The sequence below is a fragment of the Triticum dicoccoides genome, chromosome 6B (assembly GCF_002162155.2).
Source record: "Triticum dicoccoides isolate Atlit2015 ecotype Zavitan chromosome 6B, WEW_v2.0, whole genome shotgun sequence".
Lineage (NCBI taxonomy): Eukaryota > Viridiplantae > Streptophyta > Magnoliopsida > Poales > Poaceae > Triticum > Triticum dicoccoides.
In genome coordinates this window covers 3518889-3534672 of record NC_041391.1, presented here as the reverse complement: position 1 = coordinate 3534672, position 15784 = coordinate 3518889, and the positions used below count along the sequence as shown (strand labels likewise).

At 44.3% G+C, this 15784-nt stretch overlaps 1 long non-coding RNA gene across 2 annotated transcripts; it reads left to right on the top strand.

Annotated features, from left to right (window-relative positions):
- Positions 1 to 3803: 3803 nt before the first annotated feature.
- LOC119325956 lies at positions 3804 to 5191 on the top strand. Of its 2 annotated transcripts, none has more exons than XR_005157750.1 (4): positions 3804 to 3899; positions 4029 to 4190; positions 4404 to 4603; positions 4936 to 5191. It is a non-coding gene; the product is annotated as an uncharacterized LOC119325956 (long non-coding RNA). The 2 variants fall into 2 exon arrangements; XR_005157749.1 differs by lacking the exon at positions 4936 to 5191 and adding an exon at positions 4773 to 4927.
- The last annotated feature ends 10593 nt before the right edge of the window (positions 5192 to 15784 follow it).

The following is a 15784-nucleotide window of genomic DNA, read 5'->3' as shown; positions in this document are numbered from 1 at the left end:
CCATCCCTAGCCGCGCCGTCCCTACCTGCGGCCACCGTGCAGGTGCCACCACCGCCCCCGCCCAGCCCTAGCCTGGGCCGGTCTGCGCCGAGCGGACTTCCGATCCAGGAGGTCCGCTTTCCGTCGTCACCGTCTCCGCTTCCAGGCTGGCTCCACGGGACGTCCCCTCCACCGGCTTACACGGAGGCCCAGCCGCCGTCGGGTTCCCAGTTGCAGCCCGAGACATCGGGCGCCACGGGGAACTATGCCGGCCTTCCCACCATGGACCGGGCGCCGTCATTAGCCCTCCGCACCGCCGAGGCAGTGTGCCATGGCGCGCCACACCAGCAGCCGCCCCGGTTCGCCAAGCTCGACTTTGCCACGTATGACGGCACGGAGGACCCCCTCAACTGGCTCAACTAGTGCGACCAGTTCTTTCGCGGGCAGCGCACCCTTGCCTCGGACCGTACCTAGCTCGCCTCTTATCACCTCCGCGGCGCCGCGCAGACATGGTACTACGCTCTCGAGCAGGACGAGGGCGCCATGCCTCCTTGGGAGCGCTTCCGCGAGCTCTGCCTCCTCCGCTTTGGGCCCCCAATTCGCGGGAGCTGCCTGGCGGAGCTCGGCCGCCTTCCCTTCACCTCCACGGTGCAGGACTACGCCGACCGTTTTCAGGCCCTAGCATGCCATGCGTCGGGTGTGACGGCGCAGCAGCGGGCCGACCTCTTTGTCGGTGGCCTTCCGGATCACATCCGCGTGGACGTTGAGCTTCGGGGACTCCAGGATCTCCAGTCGGCCATGTACTACGCCCGCGCGTTCGAGCGCCGCGCAGTGGCCATCCAGCAGGAATCACCGTTCCGGACCGCTGGGTCGCTACCCGGGCCGGATTGCGTGTAGGGTCGGCCTGCGCAGGCTTCTGCGGCACCCCTCACCGCGACCGCGGGATGGCCGTTCCGCCGGCTCACCCCAGCCAAGCTCCTCGAGCGTCGCCGCAAAGGGTTGTGCTTCAACTGCGACGAGCCCTACACGCCCGGCCATGCTTGCCCGCGACTCTTCTACCTGGAGGTTGCATACTACATTCCGGAGGACGCCGTCGACGCTGACCTGGCCGCCCCAGCTGTCGAGAAGGTGCTAGACGCTGGCTGATCGGCTCGAGGAGTTCCGCAAGCGCTTCCCCACCTTACAGCTCGAGGACGAGCTGTTTGTGCAGGCGGGGAGAAGTGTTATGGCCGGTTTAGCTAGGCCCAACGGGCATCTTAGCCCACAAGCTATCTTAGGTTAATTCTTATGCAAGTTATCTTAGGTTAATTCTTTTGCAAGTTATCTAGGTTATAAATATAGGCTGTAAGACTCATTTCAGAATTAAGCAATAAAGATATTATAATCTTCTATTGTCCGGCTCCCTGAGGAGCCGGAACCCTAGCCGACCACAGCCAACCGCCGCCGCCCCTAACCCTAGCCGCGACGGCGCCCACTCGCCGGCGCGCCCGCTCCAGCCCTCGTTCACCTCCACCTCATCCATATAACCTGCGTAGCCGTGCTGGTAGGAACCCTAGTCCTACCAGCATTATACTTATTCAGATTTGGTTGGAACATACATACACCAGCTAGGCCAATTGCTTTTTTCATGCAACTGTTATCATGCATTGATGTAGCAATATTTTAAGGGAATGTTAGAAGTGTCTTGCTTAGCATTTTCTTTTTGTTTCAAAGATAAGTGGTTATTGAGGTAAACTTGGCATCGAGACAATTTAAGTATATTCAGTAATGCAGGGGATGTTAAATCTACTGTTATTTGTGAATAGTACTCTCTTTTTTGCTATGGTTCCATTTGTGGTTTCTCATGTAGCAATGTCATGGTTCGTTAAATCTTTCACACACAATGAAATGTTTAGGAAACTCGATCCAGTAAAGTGGAGTGTTAATTTATCTAAATACGTTTAGTAAGTTCATCATGTAGCAAAACTTACATGCTAATGTCCTATCTTTTGCATTGCATATGTTAGATAAGGAGACTCATGTAATATAAAGGAAATTTTGCCATAAAATTTGTCATGAAAGTATACTTTATTGGCACTATTTTCCTATATATATTATTTCTGTGCTAGACATTTTTCAGCTAACTAGAAAAAAAATACATCACCTGAAAAGACTACGTAACTCAATAGTTAATCCAGTGCCACATGTAGAAGTAGACTGGTTACAGAATCTTTCCAACAATCTGGCAAGTACTGCATGTATCTAACTTGTTACAGAATGCAAATGACGGAAGAACTCTGACAAGTGCACCTTGATCCTTACTGAAGGAGATTCAACAAAGGCTTTGGCTGTGAGTAATGCGAACCTATTAAAGAAACATAGTCTGCGATTTCACTGTCATACTGAAGAGTTTAGCCTGATTTCATTGCACATGGCGGATGGGATCACTATGGTGTGTTTCCTCTCAGGGGTAAATTTAAATGTGAGAGAAGCAAGCCATAAGCAGTTAATGGAGAATGCAGAGATCCAAAATATAAAGAAAATATTAGGTTTGCAACATGAAAAGAAGTATGATAGCATGAAAGGCTTGAGATATGGCCACCTTATGATAATGACATATTAGGTTTGCCCGACAACTTTTTCAGGTAATGTCTTCCGACACAACAGAGTCTTGGAAAGTTAACACTAAATTTTTTTACGTTAAGACATGCTTTTTCTCTACAAATTCAGTTTCTTAACATGGTTGTCTCATGTCTCTGTCCATGGTTACTGTGGCAAGTAGTTTGCTGGTGTGATGATATGCTTGCATTTTACAATGTTGCAATTCAATTTAAAGAGTTTAGCCTTAATAATATTGCTGCAAATTTTTATTTGGCACATCATAGAAGTAGTATTTAGTGTTGCAAATCTGCTCCTAAAAACATTTTAGATATTTGTTTTAGACATAATTAGCTCCATAATTTCTTAGAATGATATTGCCAATTTGTTTCAAGGGATAAAATCGTGACGTTATATTGTTCTATGTAGTTGATTAGTTCTCTCTATGTTCTGAACATTGCAGGACAATGCATGAGATAGCATTTGCATCTACTAATAAGCCAAAGCTACTTAGCCAGGTAAACAAACTTACATGACGACGTGAGCCACCGCCGATTCTCCCCTGTGTTTTGATTTTCGGACGAAAAAAACGGATTTCGGCCGAATTTCGGCCATCTCGGCATGGGGCGGAAAGTATCTTTGGGCGAAAATTGGTTAAATTTGGTAAATTTTGGTCAAATTTAAGTCAAAACTTGGTCAAATTTCAGCCGAAATTTTTGAAAACAGCCGAAATTCGGCCATCTCGGCCTAGGGCGAAAAAAAGCTCAAACCGAAATTCACAACACAGATTCTCCCTGCCTCTAGCCCCCACTCTTCTTCTTGCTCTCTCATTTTATTCCTCTTTGACTGCCCACCTGTCTATGCAAATGACACATGATTTTGGTACAGTTAGTGCAATTTGTTTCATGCTCGTGCATTACTAAACTAGGTTACAGTGAGAACCTAGGAAGAGTGTAGTGTTCCTTTCTGAGCGTTGGATGCATGTTGGTTTCCTTTTTGTCAAGATAGGTCATTGTATATTTTTCCTGATTGTCGAAAATGCCTTCATCTGCAGATTAGTGGTGTGTGGATTAAGATTTCAGCCATGGGTGACTTTGCCTTCATAGCCGGGGCATATGCGACAGGTTCCCTACACATGCTTTCGAAATCTTTGTCCATCGTTGATTTAGCTATGTAATCCCTTTGCTGGACAGGAAATCATGATCGCTTGGACATCATAAGCAATTTGTGATGCCGAGGATCTTTTTGAGGATTTAGGAAAGTGAATTCCAACATTATTGAAGCAAAATTGGTGAAGTTGAATGAGGATTGGAGATGGCGTGTAACCTACTTACACATAGATGGTATGCTCGTGATCTTGCATGCATTGCGAAAAAGCGCTATGTTGTATGTAGTGGTAGTATGCACGATATAAGCTTTATACCATCTTATGAATATAGTATGGTGGCAATAATCTTTAACATGCATGCCAGGAGACTCGGGATGGCTGATCTACACAGGCGTGGGCACCATGTTTATTACTCTTTGTTACCCAGCATAATTTCCGTTTATAAATTTAGCTAGCGGCCGTGCACATCTTGAGGTGTCCGTCAACTCCAAACACAAGCCCCATTCCCCTGTATGACTAAATTCAGGTATTCGTGAGGTGAATAAGATATAATGATAAAACATGTAGTTTTGTTATCAATGGTTTTACATTGTGTCCTGTTGCAAATGAATTAATTGTTTTTTGCATGTCTAATTTTCACGATGTGTTGAGGCCTTCATAATGTTAATTTTGAATTTAAGAACTGTGCTCTTAAGATATGTCCTTTAACCATTTGTTTTCTTATTTTGCTGATTTCAAGAAATAGTTCCTTTAAATGTTGGAAATGTTCTTGGTACTAAAGACAATGTTGCAGCAAAGAAGTGGGTATGACTTATTGATGACCAGGTGATGAATATATTGGTAGGGATACATGTAATGGACCATATTTTTCACCATTCCCATATGGCTATGGACTTGAACACCTATGGAAGAAGAAGATGTGTAGCCAAATACTTCTAGGTATTATCTGTTGGCATGTTCCATGAAAATACACATATACAAATGTTTCTGCTCGGTAGTCCTAGGCGCATGTTTGATCTTTGCTGGTCAATTTTTGTTAATTTACAGACTCTGATTGTTCTGTAAAGATATGCCTTCCATACCTCATAACTACTTCACTCTCTTCTAGGAGTATTATATATATGCATGTGATATTCACTATACCTTTTCTCATTGCCCATTACTTCACGTGCAATATAACTTATGTAAGTCATCTATCTACTGATTCTGTTATATAAGGCTTTCCTTCTTGCTCTACTTATTATAGTATGTACTTCCTGTCATGATTGCAGTATGTAGCAGCCAAGGTGATATGTAGGAGCCAAGGTGATACTGAGGAACTTCTTAGTTCATACCAATTACATGAGTATAGAGGACAAGTTTGTTAAATGTTCATGTTTTGTTATTGCCAGTGACTTGATATGCATGTGTTCTGATGATCCAACAAACACTGCCTCTTTTGGTGATCACCCACCTTTTGGAGCATGTTGAACTTTGATTTCAATCCATGTCCGTGTCTTTATGATCAGTCATTGACATTGTGAGACTGTCACCTTTGTGTTAATATAGAGCTATTATTAGCTTACTCTGCTTTATGACTGAAGACTCTGCTGCTACTATTCTATTCCGTGTATTCTTTTTATTTAACAAATGACGCTCATATGGACTATATAAACATGTTTTTTTAGAACCTTACTGTATAAACATGTCCACAAATGCATCAGCTGGATTAGTGCGCCTAAGCACGCAGAGGAGGCACGCCAAGGGCGCGCCCCAACCACTAGTACATACTAAAGGCGCACCCGTTGGTTTTACTGTGTCAGTTCTAGTATTGTCATGGTGCAATTGAAGGAAATATGCCCTAGAGGCAATAATAAAGTTATTATTTATTTCCTTATAATCATGATAAATGTTTATTATTCATGCTAGAATTGTATTTTCCGGAAACATAATACATGTGTGAATACATAGACAAACAGAGTGTCACTAGTATGCCTCTACTTGACTAGCTCGTTAATCAAAGATGGTTATGTTTCCTAACCATGAACAATGAGTTGTTATTTGATTAACGAGGTCACATCATTAGTAGAATGATCTGATTGACATGACCCATTCCATTAGCTTAGCACCTGATCGTTTAGTATGTTGCTATTGCTTTCTTCATGACTTATACATGTTCCTATGACTATGAGATTATGCAACTCCCGTTTACCGGAGGAACACTTTGGGTACTACCAAACGTCACAACGTAAATGGGTGATTATAAAGGAGTACTACAGGTGTCTCCAATGGTCGATGTTGAGTTGGCGTATTTCGAGATTAGGATTTGTCACTCCGATTGTCGGAGAGGTATCTCTGGGCCCTCTCGGTAATACACATCACATAAGCCTTGCAAGCATTACAACTAATATGTTAGTTGTGAGATGATGTATTACGGAACGAGTAAAGAGACTTGCCGGTAACGAGATTGAACTAGGTATTGGATACCGACGATCGAATCTCGGGCAAGTAACATACCGATGACAAAGGGATCAACGTATGTTGTTATGCGGTCTGACCGATAAAGATCTTCGTAGAATATGTAGGAGCCAATATGGGCATCCAGGTCCCGCTATTGGTTATTGACCAGAGACATGTCTCGGTCATGTCTACATTGTTCTCGAACCCGTAGGGTCCGCACGCTTAAGGTTACGATGACAGTTATATTATGAGTTTATGCATTTTGATGTACCGAAGGTTGTTCGGAGTCCCGGATGTGATCACGGACATGACGAGGAGTCTCGAAATGGTCGAGACATAAAGATTGATATATTGGAAGCCTATGTTTGGACATCGGAAGTGTTCCGGGTGAAATCGGGATTTTACCGGGTTACCGGGAGGTTACCGGAACCCCCCGGGAGCCATATGGGCCTTCATGGGCCTTAGTGGAAAGGAGAAAGGGGCAGCCCAAGGTGGCTGCGCCTCTTCCCCCTCCCCTAGTCCTATTAGGACTAGGAGAAGGTGGCCGGCCCCCCTCTCTCCCTTCCCCTCCGAGGAATCCTAGTTGGACTAGGATTGGGGGAAGGAATCCTACTCCCAGAGGGAGTAGGACTCTCCTGCGCCTCCCTCTTTGGCCGGCCAGCCTCCCCTCCTCTCCTCCTTTATATATGGAGGCAGGGGCACCTCTAAACACACAAGTTGACACAAGTTGATCCACGTGATCGATTCCTTAGCCGTGTGCGGTGCCCCCTGCCACCATATTCCTCGATAATACTGTAGCGGAGTTTAGGCGAAGCCCTGCTGCTGTAGTTCATCAAGATCGTCACCACGCCGTCGTGCTGACGAAACTCTTCCCCGACACTTTGCTGGATCGGAGTCCGGGGATCGTCATCGAGCTGAACGTGTGCTCGAACTCGGAGGTGCCGTAGTTTCGGTGCTTGATCGGTTGGATCGTGAAGACGTACGACTACTTCCTCTACGTCGTGTCATTGCTTCCGCAGTCGGTCTGCGCTGGGTACGTAGACAACACTCTCCTCTCGTTGCTATGCATCACATGATCCTGTGTGCGCGTAGGAAAATTTTTGAAATTACTACGAAACCCAACACGACCCGCATCTCCATAACACTCGACCCAAAATAGGAAGAAGCGCTCATCCAGTTCCTCCGTGAGAACTGGGACATTTTTGCATGGAAGCCCGCTGACATGCCAGGTGTTCCCAGGGGACTGGCTGAGCATCGCCTAAGAGTCGACTCGTCTGCAAAACCAGTCAAAGAGCATCTTCGGCGGTCCGCCGTCCAGAAGAGAAAGGCCATCGGTGAAGAAGTGGCTCGACTGTTGGCGGCAGGATTTATCCGAGAGATATACCACTCCGAGTGGCTCGCTAATGTCGTCATGGTTCCTAAGAAGGACAAGTCGCTCCGAATGTGCATTGATTTCAAGCACATCAACCGGGCCTGCCCGAAAGATCACTTTCCTCTCCCTCGCATAGATCAAATTGTTGACTCGACCGCGGGATGCGAGAGGTTGTCTTTTTTAGATGCTTACTCCGGGTACCACCAGATCCGTCTGTACGGGCCCGATGAGGTAAAAACAGCTTTCATCACTCCATTCGGGTGCTTCTGCTATATCACCATGCCATTCGGCCTCAAGAATGCCGGAGCCACTTTTATGCGAATGATTCAGAAGTGTCTACTCACCCAAATCAGTCGGAATGTGGAAGCTTATATGGATGATATGAAGGAAATATGCCCTAGAGGCAATAATAAAGTTATTATTTATTTCCTTATAATCATGATAAATGTTTATTATTCATGCTAGAATTGTATTTTCCGGAAACATAATACATGTGTGAATACATAGACAAACAGAGTGTCACTAGTATGCCTCTACTTGACTAGCTCGTTAATCAAAGATGGTTATGTTTCCTAACCATGAACAATGAGTTGTTATTTGATTAACGAGGTCACATCATTAGTAGAATGATCTGATTGACATGACCCATTCCATTAGCTTAGCACCTGATCGTTTAGTATGTTGCTATTGCTTTCTTCATGACTTATACATGTTCCTACGACTATGAGATTATGCAACTCCCGTTTACCGGAGGAACACTTTGGGTACTACCAAACGTCACAACGTAAATGGGTGATTATAAAGGAGTACTACAGGTGTCTCCAATGGTCGATGTTGGGTTGGCGTATTTCGAGATTAGGATTTGTCACTCCTATTGTCGGAGAGGTATCTCTGGGCCCTCTCGGTAATACACATCACATAAGCCTTGCAAGCATTACAACTAATATGTTAGTTGTGAGATGATGTATTACGGAACGAGTAAAGAGACTTGCCGTTAACGAGATTGAACTAGGTATTGGATACCGACGATCGAATCTCGGGCAAGTAACATACCGATGACAAAGGGAACAACGTATGTTGTTATGCGGTCTGACCGATAAAGATCTTCGTAGAATATGTAGGAGCCAATATGGGCATCCAGGTCCCGCTATTGGTTATTGACCAGAGACATGTCTCGGTCATGTCTACATTGTTCTCGAACCCGTAGGGTCCGCACGCTTAAGGTTACGATGACAGTTATATTATGAGTTTATGCATTTTGATGTACCAAAGGTTGTTCGGAGTCCCGGATGTGATCACGGACATGACGAGGAGTCTCTAAATGGTCGAGACATAAAGATTGATATATTGGAAGCCTATGTTTGGACATCGGAAGTGTTCCGGGTGAAATCGGGATTTTACCGGGTTACCGGGAGGTTACCGGAACCCCCCGAGAACCACATGGGCCTTCATGGGCCTTAGTGGAAAGGAGAAAGGGGCAGCCCAAGGGGGCTGCGCGCCTCCCCCCTTCCCCTAGTCCTATTAGGACTAGGAGAGGTGGCCGGCCACCCCTCTCCCTCTTTCCCCCTTGGGAATCCTAGTTGGAATAGGATTGGAGGGGAGTCCTACTCCCGGTAGGAGTAGGACTCCTCCTGCGCCTCCTCCTCCTGGCCGGCGCACCCTCCCCCCTTGGCTCCTTTATATACTGAGGCAGGGGCACCTCTAAACACACAATTTGACACAAGTTGATCCACGTGATCGATTCCTTAGCCGTGTGCGGTGCCCCCTGCCACCATATTCCTCGATAATACTGTAGCGGAGTTTAGGCGAAGCCCTGCTGCTGTAGTTCATCAAGATCGTCACCACGCCGTCGTGCTGACGAAACTCTTCCCCGACACTTTGCTGTATCGGAGTCCGGGGATCGTCATCGAGCTGAACGTGTGCTCGAACTCGGAGGTGCCGTAGTTTCGGTGCTTGATCGGTTGGATCGTGAAGACGTACGACTACTTCCTCTACGTCGTGTCATTGCTTCCGCAGTCGGTCTGCGTTGGGTACGTAGACAACACTCTCCTCTCGTTGCTATGCATCACATGATCCTGTGTGCGCGTAGGAAAATTTTTGAAATTACTACGAAACCCAACAGTGGTATCAGAGCCTAGGTTAATGATGTTGATGTTATATGCACGAGTAGAACACAAGTGAGTTGTGGACGATACAAGTCATACTGCCTACCAGCATGTCATATTTTGGTTCAGCGGTATTGTTGGACGAGACGACCCGGACCAACCTTACGCGTACGCTTACGCGAGACCGGTTCCCTCGACGTGCTTTGCACAGAGATGGCTTGCGGGCGACTGCCTCTCCAACTTTAGTTGAACCAAGTATGGCTACGCCCGGTCCTTGCGAAGGTTAAAACGGAGTCTATATGACAAACTATCGTTGTGGTTTTGATGCGTAGGTGAGATTGGTTCTTACTTAAGCCCGTAGCAGCCACGTAAAACATGCAACAACAAAGTAGAGGACGTCTAACTTGTTTTTGCAGGGCATGTTGTGATGTGATATGGTCAAGGCATGATGCTGAATTTTATTGTATGAGATGATCATGTTTTGTAACCAAGTTATCGGCAACTGGCAGGAGCCATATGGTTGTCGCTTTATTGTATGCAATGCAATCGCGATGTAATGCTTTACTTTATTACTAAACGGTAGTGATAGTCGTGGAAGCATAAGATTGGCGAGACGACAACGATGCTACGATGGAGATCAAGGTGTCGCGCCGGTGACGATGGTGATCATGACGGTGCTTCGGAGATGGAGATCACAAGCACAAGATAATGATGGCCATATCATATCACTTATATTGATTGCATGTGATGTTTATCTTTTTATGCATCTTATCTTGCTTTTATTGACGGTAGCATTATAAGATGATCTCTCACTAAATTATCAAGAAGTGTTCTCCCTGAGTATGCACCGTTGCAAAAGTTCTTCGTGCTGAGACACCACGTGATGATCGGGTGTGATAGGCTCTACGTTCAAATACAACGGGTGCAAAACAGTTGCGCACGCAGAATACTCAGGTTAAACTTGACGAGCCTAGCATATGCAGATATGGCCTCGGAACACGGAGACCGAAAGGTCGAGCGTGAATCATATAGTAGATATGATCAACATAATGATGTTCACCGATGAAACTACTCCATCTCACGTGATGATCGGACATGGTTTAGTTGATTTGGATCACGTGATCACTTAGAGGATTAGAGGGATGTCTATCTAAGTGGGAGTTCTTTAATAATATGATTAATTGAACTTAAAATTTATCATGAACTTAGTCCCTGATAGTATCTTGCTTGTTTATATTGATTGTAGATAGATGGCTCGTGCTGTTGTTCCGTTAAATTTTAATGCGTTCCTTGAGAAAGCAAAGTTGAAAGATGATGGTAGCAATTACACGGACTGGGTCCGTAACTTGAGGATTATCCTCATTGCTGCACAGAAGAATTACGTCCTGGAAGCACCGCTGGGTGCCAGGCCTGCTGCTGGAGCAACGCCAGATGTTATGAACGTCTGGCAGAGCAAAGCTGATGACTACTCGATAGTTCAGTGTGCCATGCTTTACGGCTTAGAATCGGGACTTCAACGACGTTTTGAATGTCATGGAGCATATGAGATGTTCCAGGAGTTGAAGTTAATATTTCAAGCAAATGCCCGGATTGAGAGATATGAAGTCTCCAATAAGTTCTATAGCTGCAAGATGGAAGAGAACAGTTCTGTCAGTGAGCATATACTCAAAATGTCTGGGTATAATAATCACTTGATTCAATTGGGAGTTAATCTTCCAGATGATTGCGTCATTGACAGAATTCTCCAATCACTGCCACCAAGCTACAAGAGCTTCGTGATGAACTATAATATGCAAGGGATGAACAAGACTATTCCCGAGCTCTTCGCAATGCTAAAAGCTGCGGAGGTAGAAATCAAGAAGGAGCATCAAGTGTTGATGGTTAACAAGAACACTAGTTTCAAGAAAAAGGGCAAAGGGAAGAAAAAGGGGAACTTCAAAAAGAACGGCAAGCAAGTTGCTGCTCAAGAGAAGAAACCCAAGTCTAGACCTAAGCCTGAAACTGAGTGCTTCTACTGCAAGCAGACTGGTCACTGGAAGCGGAACTGCCCCAAGTATTTGGCGGATAAGAAGGATGGCAAGGTGAACAAAGGTATATGTGATATACATGTTATTGATGTGTACCTTACCAATGCTCGCAGTAGCACCTGGGTATTTGATACTGGTTCTGTTGCTAATATTTGCAACTCGAAACAGGGACTACAGAATAAGCGGGCACTGGCAAAGGACGAGGTGACGATGCGCGTGGGAAATGGTTCCAAAGTCGATGTGATCGCGGTCGGCACGCTACCTCTACATCTACCTTCGGGATTAATATTAGACCTAAATAATTGTTATTTGGTGCCAGCGTTGAGCATGAACATTATATCTGGATCTTGTTTAATGCGAGACGGTTATTCATTTAAATCAGAGAATAATGGTTGTTCTATTTATATGAGTAATATCTTTTATGGTCATGCACCCTTGAAGAGTGGTCTATTCTTACTAAATCTCGATAGTAGTAATACACATATTCATAATGTTGAAACCAAAAGATACAGAGTTGATAATGAAAGTGCAACTTATTTGTGGCACTGTCGTTTAGGTCATATCGGTGTAAAACGCATGAAGAAACTCCATACCAATGGACTTTTGGAACCACTTGATTATGAATCACTTGGTACTTGCGAACCGTGTCTCATGGGCAAGATGACTAAAACACCGTTCTCCGGTACTATGGAGAGAGCAACAGATTTGTTGGAAATCATACATACCGATGTATGTGGTCCGATGAATATTGAGGCTCGTGGCGGATATCGTTATTTTCTCACCTTCACAGATGATTTGAGCAGATATGGATATATCTACTTAATGAAGCATAAGTCTGAAACATTTGAAAAGTTCAAAGAATTTCAGAGTGAAGTTGAAAATCATCGTAACAAGAAAATAAAGTTTCTACAATCTGATCGTGGAGGAGAATATTTGAGTTACGAGTTTGGTGTACATTTGAAAAACTATGGAATAGTTTCGCAACTCACGCCCCCCGGAACACCACAGCGTAATGGTGTGTCCGAACGTCGTAATCGTACTTTACTAGATATGGTGCGATCTATGATGTCTCTTACAGATTTACCGCTATCATTTTGGGGATATGCTTTAGAGACGGCCGCATTCACGTTAAATAGGGCACCATCAAAATCCGTTGAGACGACGCCTTATGAACTATGGTTTGGCAAGAAACCAAAGTTGTCATTTCTTAAAGTTTGGGGCTGCGATGCTTATGTGAAAAAGCTTCAACCTGATAAGCTCGAACCCAAATCGGAGAAATGTGTATTCATAGGATACCCAAAGGAAACTGTTGGGTACACCTTCTATCACAGATCCGAAGGCAAAACATTTGTTGCTAAGAATGGATCATTTCTAGAGAAGGAGTTTCTCTCGAAAGAAGTGAGTGGGAGGAAAGTAGAACTTGACGAGGTAACTATACCTGCTCCCTTACTGGAAAGTAGTTCATCACAGAAAACTGTTTCAGTGACACCTACACCAGTTAGTGAGGAAGCCAATGATAATGATCATGAAACTTCAGATCAAGATACTACTGAACTTCGTAGATCAACCAGAGTAAGATCCGCACCAGAGTGGTACGGTAATCCTGTTCTGGAGGTCATGCTACTAGATCATGATGAACCTACGAACTATGAAGAAGCGATGGTGAGCCCAGATTCCGCAAAGTGGCTAGAAGCCATGAAATCTGAGATGGGATCCATGTATGAGAGCAAAGTATGGACTTTGGTTGACTTACCCGATGATCGGCAAGCGATTGAGAATAAATGGATCTTTAAGAAGAAGACTGACGCTGATGGTAATGTTATTGTCTACAAAGCTCGACTTGTCGCAAAAGGTTTTCGGCAAGTTCAAGGAATTGACTACGATGAGACCTTCTCACCCGTAGCGATGCTTAAGTCCGTCCGAATCATGTTAGCAATTGCCGCATTTTATGATTATGAAATTTGGCAAATGGATGTCAAAACTGCATTCCTGAATGGATTCCTGGAAGAAGAGTTGTATATGATGCAACCAGAAGGTTTTGTCGATCCAAAGGGAGCTAACAAAGTGTGCAAGCTCCAGCGATCCATTTATGGACTGGTGCAAGCCTCTCGGAGTTGGAATAAACGTTTTGATAGTGTGATCAAAGCATTTGGTTTTATACAGACTTTTGGAGAAGCCTGTATTTACAAGAAAGTGAGTGGGAGCTCTGTAGCATTTCTGATACTATATGTGGATGACATATTACTGATTGGAAATGATATAGAATTTCTGGATAGCATAAAGGGATACTTGAATAAAAGTTTTTCAATGAAAGACCTCGGTGAAGCTGCTTACATATTAGGCATTAAGATCTATAGAGACAGATCAAGACGCTTAATTGGACTTTCACAAAGCACATACCTTGACAAAATTTTGAAGAAATTCAAAATGGATCAAGCAAAGAAAGGGTTCTTGCCTGTGTTACAAGGTGTGAAATTGAGTAAGACTCAATGCCCGACCACTGCAGAAGATAGAGAGAATATGAAAGATGTTCCCTATGCATCAGCCATAGGCTCTATCATGTATGCAATGCTATGTACCAGACCTGATGTGTGCCTTGCTATAAGTTTAGCAGGGAGGTACCAAAGTAATCCAGGAATGGATCACTGGACAGCGGTCAAAGAACATCCTGAAATACCTGAAAAGGACTAAGGATATGTTTCTCGTATATGGAAGTGACAAAGAGCTCATCGTAAAAGGTTACGTTGATGCAAGCTTTGACACTGATCCGGACGATTCTAAATCACAAACCGGATACGTGTTTACATTAAACGGTGGAGCTGTCAGTTGGTGCAGTTCTAAACAAAGCGTCGTAGCGGGATCTACATGTGAAGCGGAATACATAGCTGCTTCGGAAGCAGCAAATGAAGGAGTCTGGATGAAGGAGTTCATATCCGATCTAGGTGTCATACCTAGTGCATCGGGTCCAATGAAAATCTTTTGTGAAATACTGGTGCAATTGCCTTGGCAAAGGAATCCAGATTTCACAAAAGGACCAAACACATCAAGAGACGCTTCAAACCATCCGGGATCTAGTCCAGGTGGGAGACATAGAGATTTGCAAGATACATACGGATCTGAATGTTGCAGACCCGTTGACTAAGCCTCTTCCACGAGCAAAACATGATCAGCACCAAAGCTCTATGGGTGTTAGATTCATTACAGTGTAATCTAGATTATTGACTCTAGTGCAAGTGGGAGACTGAAGGAAATATGCCCTAGAGGAAATAATAAAGTTATTATTTATTTCCTTATAATCATGATAAATGTTTATTATTCATGCTAGAATTGTATTTTCCGGAAACATAATACATGTGTGAATACATAGACAAACAGAGTGTCACTAGTATGCCTCTACTTGACTAGCTCGTTAATCAAAGATGGTTATGTTTCCTAACCATGAACAATGAGTTGTTATTTGATTAACGAGGTCACATCATTAGTAGAATGATCTGATTGACATGACCCATTCCATTAGCTTAGCACCTGATCGTTTAGTATGTTGCTATTGCTTTCTTCATGACTTATACATGTTCCTATGACTATGAGATTATGCAACTCCCGTTTACCGGAGGAACACTTTGGGTACTACCAAACGTCACAACGTAAATGGGTGATTATAAAGGAGTACTACAGGTGTCTCCAATGGTCGATGTTGAGTTGGCGTATTTCGAGATTAGGATTTGTCACTCCGATTGTCGGAGAGGTATCTCTGGGCCCTCTCGGTAATACACATCACATAAGCCTTGCAAGCATTACAACTAATATGTTAGTTGTGAGATGATGTATTACGGAACGAGTAAAGAGACTTGCCGGTAACGAGATTGAACTAGGTATTGGATACCGACGATCGAATCTCGGGCAAGTAACATACCGATGACAAAGGGATCAACGTATGTTGTTATGCGGTCTGACCGATAAAGATCTTCGTAGAATATGTAGGAGCCAATATGGGCATCCAGGTCCCGCTATTGGTTATTGACCAGAGACATGTCTCGGTCATGTCTACATTGTTCTCGAACCCGTAGGGTCCGCACGCTTAAGGTTACGATGACAGTTATATTATGAGTTTATGCATTTTGATGTACCGAAGGTTGTTCGGAGTCCCGGATGTGATCACGGACATGACGAGGAGTCT